This window comes from Solanum stenotomum, chromosome 8 (assembly GCF_019186545.1).
Source record: "Solanum stenotomum isolate F172 chromosome 8, ASM1918654v1, whole genome shotgun sequence".
Classification (NCBI taxonomy): Eukaryota; Viridiplantae; Streptophyta; class Magnoliopsida; order Solanales; family Solanaceae; genus Solanum; species Solanum stenotomum.
Window position 1 is genome coordinate 18,717,860 of NC_064289.1, and position 9,461 is coordinate 18,727,320.

General features: G+C 29.4%; 2 pseudogenes; both read left to right on the top strand.

The window, feature by feature from the left end:
- The first annotated feature begins 268 nt into the window (after positions 1-268).
- On the top strand, positions 269-3,838 carry LOC125873578 (terpene synthase 9-like; annotated as a pseudogene).
- Positions 3,839-5,150: 1,312 nt separating this feature from the next.
- LOC125873579 (terpene synthase 9-like) lies at positions 5,151-8,864 on the top strand (annotated as a pseudogene).
- Positions 8,865-9,461: the final 597 nt, after the last annotated feature.

Consider the following 9,461-nt stretch of genomic DNA (forward strand, 5'->3'; position numbering starts at 1 on the left):
TCAACTAAGTAGTAAATAAGGTCTAAACTATTGGGTTTAGTTCGTTTGAAAAGCCACAAAGTAATGGCTAGCAATAAGGTCTAAACTATCTTTATGCATCATATCAACAACTATGTATTATTATTATTATTATTATTATTATTAGACTTTTAACAAACAATAAAATAAAATGAGATTTTTTTTAAAAAATAACAGCCTGCAAGGCTCATTGGCGGCTGATAATGAAACTCCAAAGGGTAGTCTACAAAAACTTGTGTTGATAGACGCGATGCAACGATTGGGAGTGGCATATCTTTTCCATAATGAAATTGAAACATCCATTCAAAACATTTTTTATGCGTCCAAACAGAATGATGACAACCTTCACGTTGTTTCTCTTCGTTTTCGACTTGTGAGGCAACAAGGACATTACATGTCATCTGGTAATTAATGCATATATATTACTTTTCTTTAGGGGTGTACATGTTGGTTCGGATTTTTCAATTATCAAACCAAATCATTTGTGTCGGATTTTTAAATTTATAAATCAAACCAAACCAAACCAATAAAATTTGAGTTTTTCAAGCTCGGATTTTTGGATTTTCGGGTTTTTTCGGTAAAGTATTCAAACAAACATATAATTTACTTGTACTTCAAATATTTCTTTAGTCCTACCACAATACAACTATCTAAGGTGTTTCTTAAGAAAATAACACAAAATATGATATGATTAATGACACTAAAATATCCAACAAAAATAATAATAATGAAATCGCGTAAAACAAATATTGCAAATTAACAAGTCATAATGAAAATGATCATAATTTAAAAGTACTAAATCATGCTAAAATAAGTTTAATAAGTATTAGTTACATGACTAAATATTAAAGGAAATTAAAATTAGATTATGTATTTTAATTGTCTAAACCAATGTAAAACTAAAGAACAAATATTTAATATTATTGTCATTTTTAGTGTTGAATTGATTTTCTTTTTGCATTAGTATTAATTTGATTTTGATTTAAGCTTTATTATAATTACCAACATTTGTGGACTATAATCTTTATTGAATTTCAAACTTGAAATAATATATTAAAAGATAAAAACTATGAAAAAGTATAAGAAATATTTAAAAATTATATGAAAGTAAATATTTTTATGTATAAAATAAAATTTTAAAATTATATATATAATGTCGGGTTGGTTTGGTCTCGGGATGGTTTTTTTAAGTTAAAACCTAATCAACCCAAATATAGTCAGTCTTTTTTTTCCAATACCAAATCACTAGTCTTTTTTCTGGTTTGCGGGTTGGTTCGATTTTCGGTTTGATTTTGTACAACCCTACTTTTCTTCATTACGTAACATTTTAATGGACTTGAAGGTTAAATTTCTGACTAACAATGAACATGATGTTTTAATTACCAGATGTCTTCAAGCAATTCACCGAACAAGATGGAAAATTCAAGGAAACACTTACTAATGATGTTCAAGGATTATTTAGTTTGTATGAAGCATCACATTTGAGAGTGCGCGATGAGGAGATTCTTGAAGAAGCTCTTACCTTTACCACCAATCATCTCGAGTCCATTGCGGTCTCCAACTTGAGCAATAACTCTCTTAAGGTTGAAGCTACTGAAGTCTTAAGTCAGCCTATTCGCATGACTTCACCAAGGGTGGGAGCAAGGAAATACATATCCATTTATGAAAATAATGATGCACATAACCATTTGCTTTTGAAATTTGCTAAATTGGATTTTAACATGCTGCAAAAGTTGCACCAAAGAGAGCTTAGTGACCTTACAAGGTGGTACACTATTTGGTCTATATATGTTCTTTAATTAGGTGAATTAAAACCGTTGTTCTTGTGATGTATGTAGGTGGTGGAAAGATTTAGATTTTGCAAATAAAATTCCATATGCAAGGGACAGACTGGTTGAGTGTTACTTTTGGATATTAGGAGTGTATTTTGAGCCAAAGTATAATCGTGCTAGAAAAATGATGACAAAAGTACTCAAGATCACCTCGGTTATTGATGACACTTTTGATGCTTATGCAACCTATGACGAACTTGTGACTTTCACTGATGCAATCCAGAGGTAAAACATAAAAAAAATTACAAGTAAAATAATCTTTTAATATGACAATCCCTCACTAATGATTATGAGAAAGTAACTATGTTTTCCTGTTGTTATTATGAAATATATATATATATAGACGAGGTGTAAGAGTTAATTAGCTTGTGGTTTTGATGATATATTAGATGGGATGCTAATGCAATCGATTCAATACCGCCATATATGAGACATGCTTATCAAGCTCTTCTAGATATTTACATTGAAATGGAACAAGTGTTGTCCAAAGAAGGTAAATTGGATCGTGTATACTATGCAAAATATGAGCTAAATAATGTTAAAGTAAATTTTGATAATTCAATTAGTTGGCTATCTATATTTTCACCTTATCTTATTAATTAGTGAGAATTTAATTTCGATTTCCATGTTATCATTAATTCCAAAAGGAAAAAAGATACAAGCTAGTAGTAATTGTCTAGCTTAAATTACTTGTTATTCTTTTTAGATGAAAAAGTTGGTGAGAGCCTATTTTAAGGAAGCCCAATGGTTGAATGATGATAACCATATTCCAAAATATGAGGAACACATGGAGATTTCACTCGTAAGCGCGGCCTATATGATGGGATCAACAACTTCCTTGGTTGGAAGAATTTATATCCAAAGACACTTTTGAATGGTTAATGAATGAGCCTTTGATAGTTCGAGCTGCTTCATTGATAAGCAGAGCAATGGACGATATTGTTGGACATGAAGTAAGTACAATAATAATACTTCTCTATTTCCTTGCTCGTAAAAATAAGTATATACATAATGACTGAGATCTGAACATTAATTAAGATTCAAAATTTCATAAAATGTAAATAAATGAAGCCCTAATAGTGTCTCGACTTATCAAAAACAATTGTACTTCTTATGTTTCACTTTGTGTGAGGGTCAAACTAACTACTCTTCGGTGTGAATTTTATTAGAGAATCTTTAAGTTTTTTTAGATAAAATTTATATGTTTCAAAATTATATATATATATATAAATACTATAAATCACAACAATCTATAGTTTAAAATAATTACAAAAGTTTCTAAAAATAATAAGGTTAAATAAATTCATTTAACTCTCTTAGTTGGTTTGTCTAAGTGACTTAAAAGATTTTTTGTCCCTCCATTACAACGATAACAGTAAAATGATACTACTAATAATAAAGAGGTAGGTACACCTAAAACTGCTAATAATAACAATCATAAAACCAGAAAGAAAGAAAAAGGAAATAGTCCTAGTAGCATGAACGAACACATATATTGTATGTATTCGATTTAAATACTTCGAATTCTTAAAAGTTAGCTAAGAAGCCTACAATATAATACCAAAAATAATGTTTAAAATGTATTAATTATATATATGGAGATATTGAAATCTATTAATATTATGTAGGTTGAACAAGAAAGAGGACATGTAGCTTCAATTATTGAATGTTACATGAAAGAATATGGAGCTTCAAAGCAAGAGGCTTACATTAAATTTCAGGAAGAGGTCTCCAATGCATGGAAGGACATAAACAAAGAATTCTTCCGTCCAACTGAAGTACCAATGTTTGTCCTTGAACGAGTTCTAAATTTGACACGTGTGATAGACACGTTATATAAAGAGGAAGATGAATACACAAATGCCAAAGGCAAACTTAAAAACATGATTGACTCGATCCTGATTGAATCTGTCAAAATATAAATATAATGCTGAAATTGCAACTTCATCATTCAAATATTTAGAGCAAAATAAGGCATATAATAAATTGAAGACCTTTAATATGCCATTCACATCATATGAGCTGTTAATTCCTGGGGAATGTTTGAAATAAACAATAGTTGTTTTTTAATTTATTAAGCAAAAGTGTGGTTGGTTTGTCTTTTTTCTCTCATGTTCATTTTCAAAAATATACAACACTTAGAGTTGTATTAAATCCTGTTTTTATTTCATTTCCAGCTTGTTAATTTGGATAGTTGTTAATTATCATCACTTTATAATGTACTGTAATCGTATTGTATTTGTATTGTATTGTTATCATAATAAAGTTTGAATAAATTGTATCTTTGTTGTGGTTCAATAAATTTTTTATTATTAATTGGATTCATGTATTGTACTGTATAATAATTATTTAATTTACTATAATTTCCATTGTTGTTGTAAATATTAGATTCATTAATAGGATACAATCAAACTAAACGACGATTACAAAAAAAGTCAACTAGAAGCACTGATCATGACTCGTCAATATTTTTAGTTATTAACTCGTACCACTCGTAATGAAATTAATCATAAAATTGAATTCGTTCACTAACGATGATATTGTTGACGAATGAAAAATTGTTGCAGTGATGGTAATGAGATGGGTTGTCTCTTTATAAGGTTTGGACAATCCTATTCTTTTGAGCTAGCTTTAGAAGTGCGACTTAAGCCCAAAACCTAATTTTACATGATATCAAAGAAGGAACTATCTCAGCCAATATTGGATTCCCAAATTAAATAATACATGCTTCAGGTGTTCAATGATTTTTTTATTTAAACTGTCTCCAATGATCATTGATATGAAAAGGTTACATCTTGGAATTTGGCATACCAATCTTAATACATCTTATGGTAAAGTTAGATAAACTCTATATATTAACACAAAAACTGGAGGGAGTCTAAGCTAGCTATGCAATGACTCAGAAGGTCCTTTTTGAATTTTTTAATAAAATTATCGTTTTACCCCTCCCGATATTGATTCTGAGTTGTTTTGATTGATTTTTAAACTGATTTCGAGTTTTGAATGAAAAGTTATGAATTATGAAAATTATGGAAGTTTGAAAGGCTAAAATTTGTTAAAAAGTGATTTTCGGTGTCTTTTGGAGTTTTGACTCTCGGAATGAAAATTCATCTGTTCCATCAACTCTGGAATGTGGAAATTAACCCATGAGAGTTGCCAGTTTAAAATTCAAAGTATTTTCGTGGATTTGAGGTCCTAAGTTGGAAATTATTGAGAGTTTAGTCTTTGGGTTAACTTTGGTCAACATTCGGGATTTAGAAGCTCGGGTCAGATTTATGACAGTTTCATTGGATCTGAAGAATGATTTTAGGTCTAGAAGTGGTCTTGGTTGAAATTTTAGAGGTCTCAAACTTTATTTGGGGTTATCATTTCCTTTCTTATACTCCTGTGAGTTAACACATACTATTTGTTTATTATATTGTTGCTTAATTTTTGTCTAAGAAGTACTAGAGAAATATTACAACCACGACACGTTTTAAACTTAAAATCAATATAGTAAGTAATGCTGAATTTTGGATGTCCTACAGGAAATAAGTAGCCAAGAAAAGGTTGAAGTTGATGAGTTTAAAAGAGATATTTAGGAAAATGTTGGTGGAAACTTGTGACAATATCACTCAAAAACTTGTGTTGACGACTAGGAATGACATATCATTTTCATGATGAAATTAAAACATCCATTCAAAACATTTTTAATGCGTCCTAATATACGACTGCTAAGGCAACAAGGACATTACATCTCTTCTGGTAAACGTGCTCTGTCCTTGCATTTGTTAAGTCACAATAAAAATCAATTTCCGATTAGCTTGGTATATAATGTTATTGCATGTTGATAACAATTTGCATTTAAGTTTTTATAACAATACAAATTAAATATTATGCCACACAAATGCTATCACATGTACACGTTTTTCAAATATTCATTTCTTTTTTAAATTTTGTGCCGAATAAAATTACTTTCTCCGTTCAATAATAGTTGTCCATTATACTATTTTGGGATGTCCAACAATACTTGTCTACTTTATGAAATCAATGGATAATTTTACATTTGCTTCCTTATCATTAATTACAATCATTTTCCTATTACATTTTTCAAGACATTGTATTTATTATATTCAAAGGATGATATAGTAAAATTACCCTTCTATTTATAGTTTCTTTAAGGCGTGTGCCAAGTCAATAGTTGACAACGATTATTGGATAGAGGGAGTATATCACATAAATTAGAACGGAAAGAGTACCAGAGTAAAAAAGTTTGGCAGCAAAAAACTCTTACGAATCAATGTTTATGTCTAGTTACGACTTGTAACAAATTAAACTTCTTTCTATCTTCTAACAACAAAAGACGATATTAATTAATCCGCAGATGTCTTCAAGAAATTCATAGATCATGATGAAAAATTCAAAGAAAACCTTACTAATGATGTTCAAGGATTATTGAGTCTACATGAAGCAGTACATCTGAGAGTGCGCGGGGAGGAAATTCTTGAAGAAGCTCTTACCTTTACTACCACTCATCTGGAATCCATGCTCTCCAACTTGAACAATGACTCGCTTAGGCTTCAAATTACTGAAACGTTAAGCAATGATGCACATGACAATTTGCTTTTGAAATTTGCAAAATTGGATTTCAACATGCTACAAAAGATGCACCAAAGAGAGCTTAGTGAGTTTACAAGATATAAAGATATCTATATAATTTGATCTATGTATGTACTTCCTTCATATATGATACAATTATATGTTATTTAAATCCACGATCTTATAATATAGATGGTGGAAAGATTTGGATTTTGCAAACAAATTGTCTTATGTAAGAGACAGATTGGTTGAGTGTTATTTTTGGATACTAGGAATGTATTTTGAGCCTAAATATAATCGTGTTAGAACAATGATGACTAAAGTACTAAAGATGAGCTCTATCATTGATGATACATATGATGCTTATGGAACAATCGATGAACTTGCACCTTTCACCGATGCAATCCAAAGGTATAAAACAAAAACTTTACAAGTAAATTAACTTTCTTTTACAATCCCTCATTAATGAATATGAAAAATTAAGCATGTATTTATGTTTTTATTGTGAAATTAATGTATAAGACATAAATTAAATCGATTTATTTGTAATTTTTAGATGGGATATCAGTGCAATTAATTCAATCGTGCCATATTTGAGACCTGCTTATGAAGGCCTTCTAGACGTTTATAGTGAAATGGAACAAGTATTGGCCAAAGAATGTAAATCAGACCGTTTATACTATGCAAAACATGAGGTAATATTATTGCTTAACCAACCACAAATATATGTTAGTTAAGTAATATGCTGAATTTTAGTAGTCCAATTGGATGACTGTTTGAATTTTCAACTTGATTTTCCCACGTTATAATGAATTTCCTTTAACCACTCCCCATTCCCCTCCCCTATGTATAATTCAAAAAAATAAATGAATACTTTTAGGACTTAATTATTATCTAGCTAACATTACTTCTAATTAATTCTTTTTAGATGAAGAAGTTAGTGAGTGCCTATTTTAAGGAAGCCCAATGGTTAGATGCTGGCTATATTCCAAAATGTGAAGAGCACTTGGAGAATGCACTTGTAAGCTCTGGCAGTCTTATGGCAACAACTTCTTCCTTGAATGGTATGGAGGAATTTATACCCAAACAAACTTATGAATGGTTAATGAATGAGCCTTTGATTGTAAGAGCATCCTCAATGATTTGTAGAGCAATGGATGATATTATTGGACATGAAGTAAGTATAACTTCTCACGGGCAAGTTAGACATTTGGCCGGTTGATGAAAAAAAAAATACTCCCTTCGTTTCATAATATTTGTCATGTTTTATTTTTCGAGAGTCAAATTATATTACTCCCTCCGTTTCAAAAAGATGTCCTTGTTTGACTTGGAACGGAGTTTAAGAAAAGAAACAAGACTTTTTAATCTTGTGGTTCTAAATTAAAGTTATGTCAAATGTACCAAAATGCCCTTTAATCTTGTGGCATTAAACATGCCATGTGGAAAGCTGAAGTTAAAGTGTTGCCAAAAAAGGAAAGGGGTCATTCTTTTTGAAACAGACTAAAAAGGAAATAAGGCCATTCTTTTTGAAACGGAGGGAGTAATTTTTTATCAACATTTTGAGATATGTTTTTTGACCATATAAATATGAGGAAAATGATAACTTGAAGTACTTTTTTTTTATAGGTTTTTGAATATTTAAATTATACTTTTTAAATATTAAATTAATATGATTCACTTTAAATCTTAAGATTAGTCAAATTGACATTCCAGTGAAATATGACATGTAATAGGGGATTGTGGGGGGGGGGGGGGGGGGGGGGGGGAGTAATTTATCCACACGACAAATATACAAAAAATATATACACTAATATGTATCAAAAATATATATTATATACTAATAGACAAAACACATATATTTGTTAGCTACAATTTTCTTGAATGACTATTTATGTCAATTTCTCCCTCTTTTAATCCATATGCGTAGTAACTTCTTAATAGCATGAAAAACAAAATATATAGAACAGTTCGGATTTGCTTCAAATATACCTCCATAAGTATACAGATGGAATAAATTGTATAAAGTGGATTTATTTTAAATTGACTTAAGAATTAACTAAGAATTTTACAATATGATAAAAAGAAATGCTAAAACTATAGTAGTTTAGTTATAATGAAGATGTTGATATTTATTTCATATAGGCTGAACAAGAAAGAGGACATGTAGCTTCAATTATTGAATGTTACATGAAAGAATATGGAGCTTTGAAGCAAGAGGCATACATGGAGTATCATAAGGAAGTCACCAATGGATGGAAGGATGTAAACAAAGAACTTCTCCGTCCTACTGAAGTACCAATATTTGTCCTAGAACGAGTTTTAAATTTTGCACGTGTGATGGACATGCTGTACAACGAAGAGGATGCATATACAGACTCCAAAGGTAAACTTATAAATATGATTAGCTTGTTACTAGTTGAATCTATCAAAATATGAATATCATGATGAAATTACACCTAGAATCAAGGAATTGGAGCAAAATCAGCCACATAATAAATTGAACATCTTTTATTTATATGTGATGCATATTGTTTGTATTGTATTGTATTGCATTGCATTATTTTATAATTATATACTTTAAATAAATTGATCGTTTATTTTGGTTTAATAACATTTTTATTGTTTGATTGATTATATTATACAATAATTATTAAATTGACTAAAGTATCCTTCATTATTATAAATATCAAACTTATCAACAATTACTATAAAAAAAATAATTGAAGACGATTTGTTCTTGAAAGGTTTGAATTTGATAGAAATGGGACAAGAATAAATTATGCATCCAATTAATTTAAAACCTTCTTAATTTAATAATGTAAATTAATTACTTTGAAATAAATAATTTAAGTATATCAATTAAGTTATGAATTAACTGATTTAAAGAAAACAAACACACACTTTAACTTAAATTCGTGTTTAAATATAGAAAACATATTCAAAATTATATAAAATATAAACCATAAATATAAACACCTTATATTGTTTATTACAAAATGGCAAAATTGCTCTGAAAATATTTGACTTTTTGTA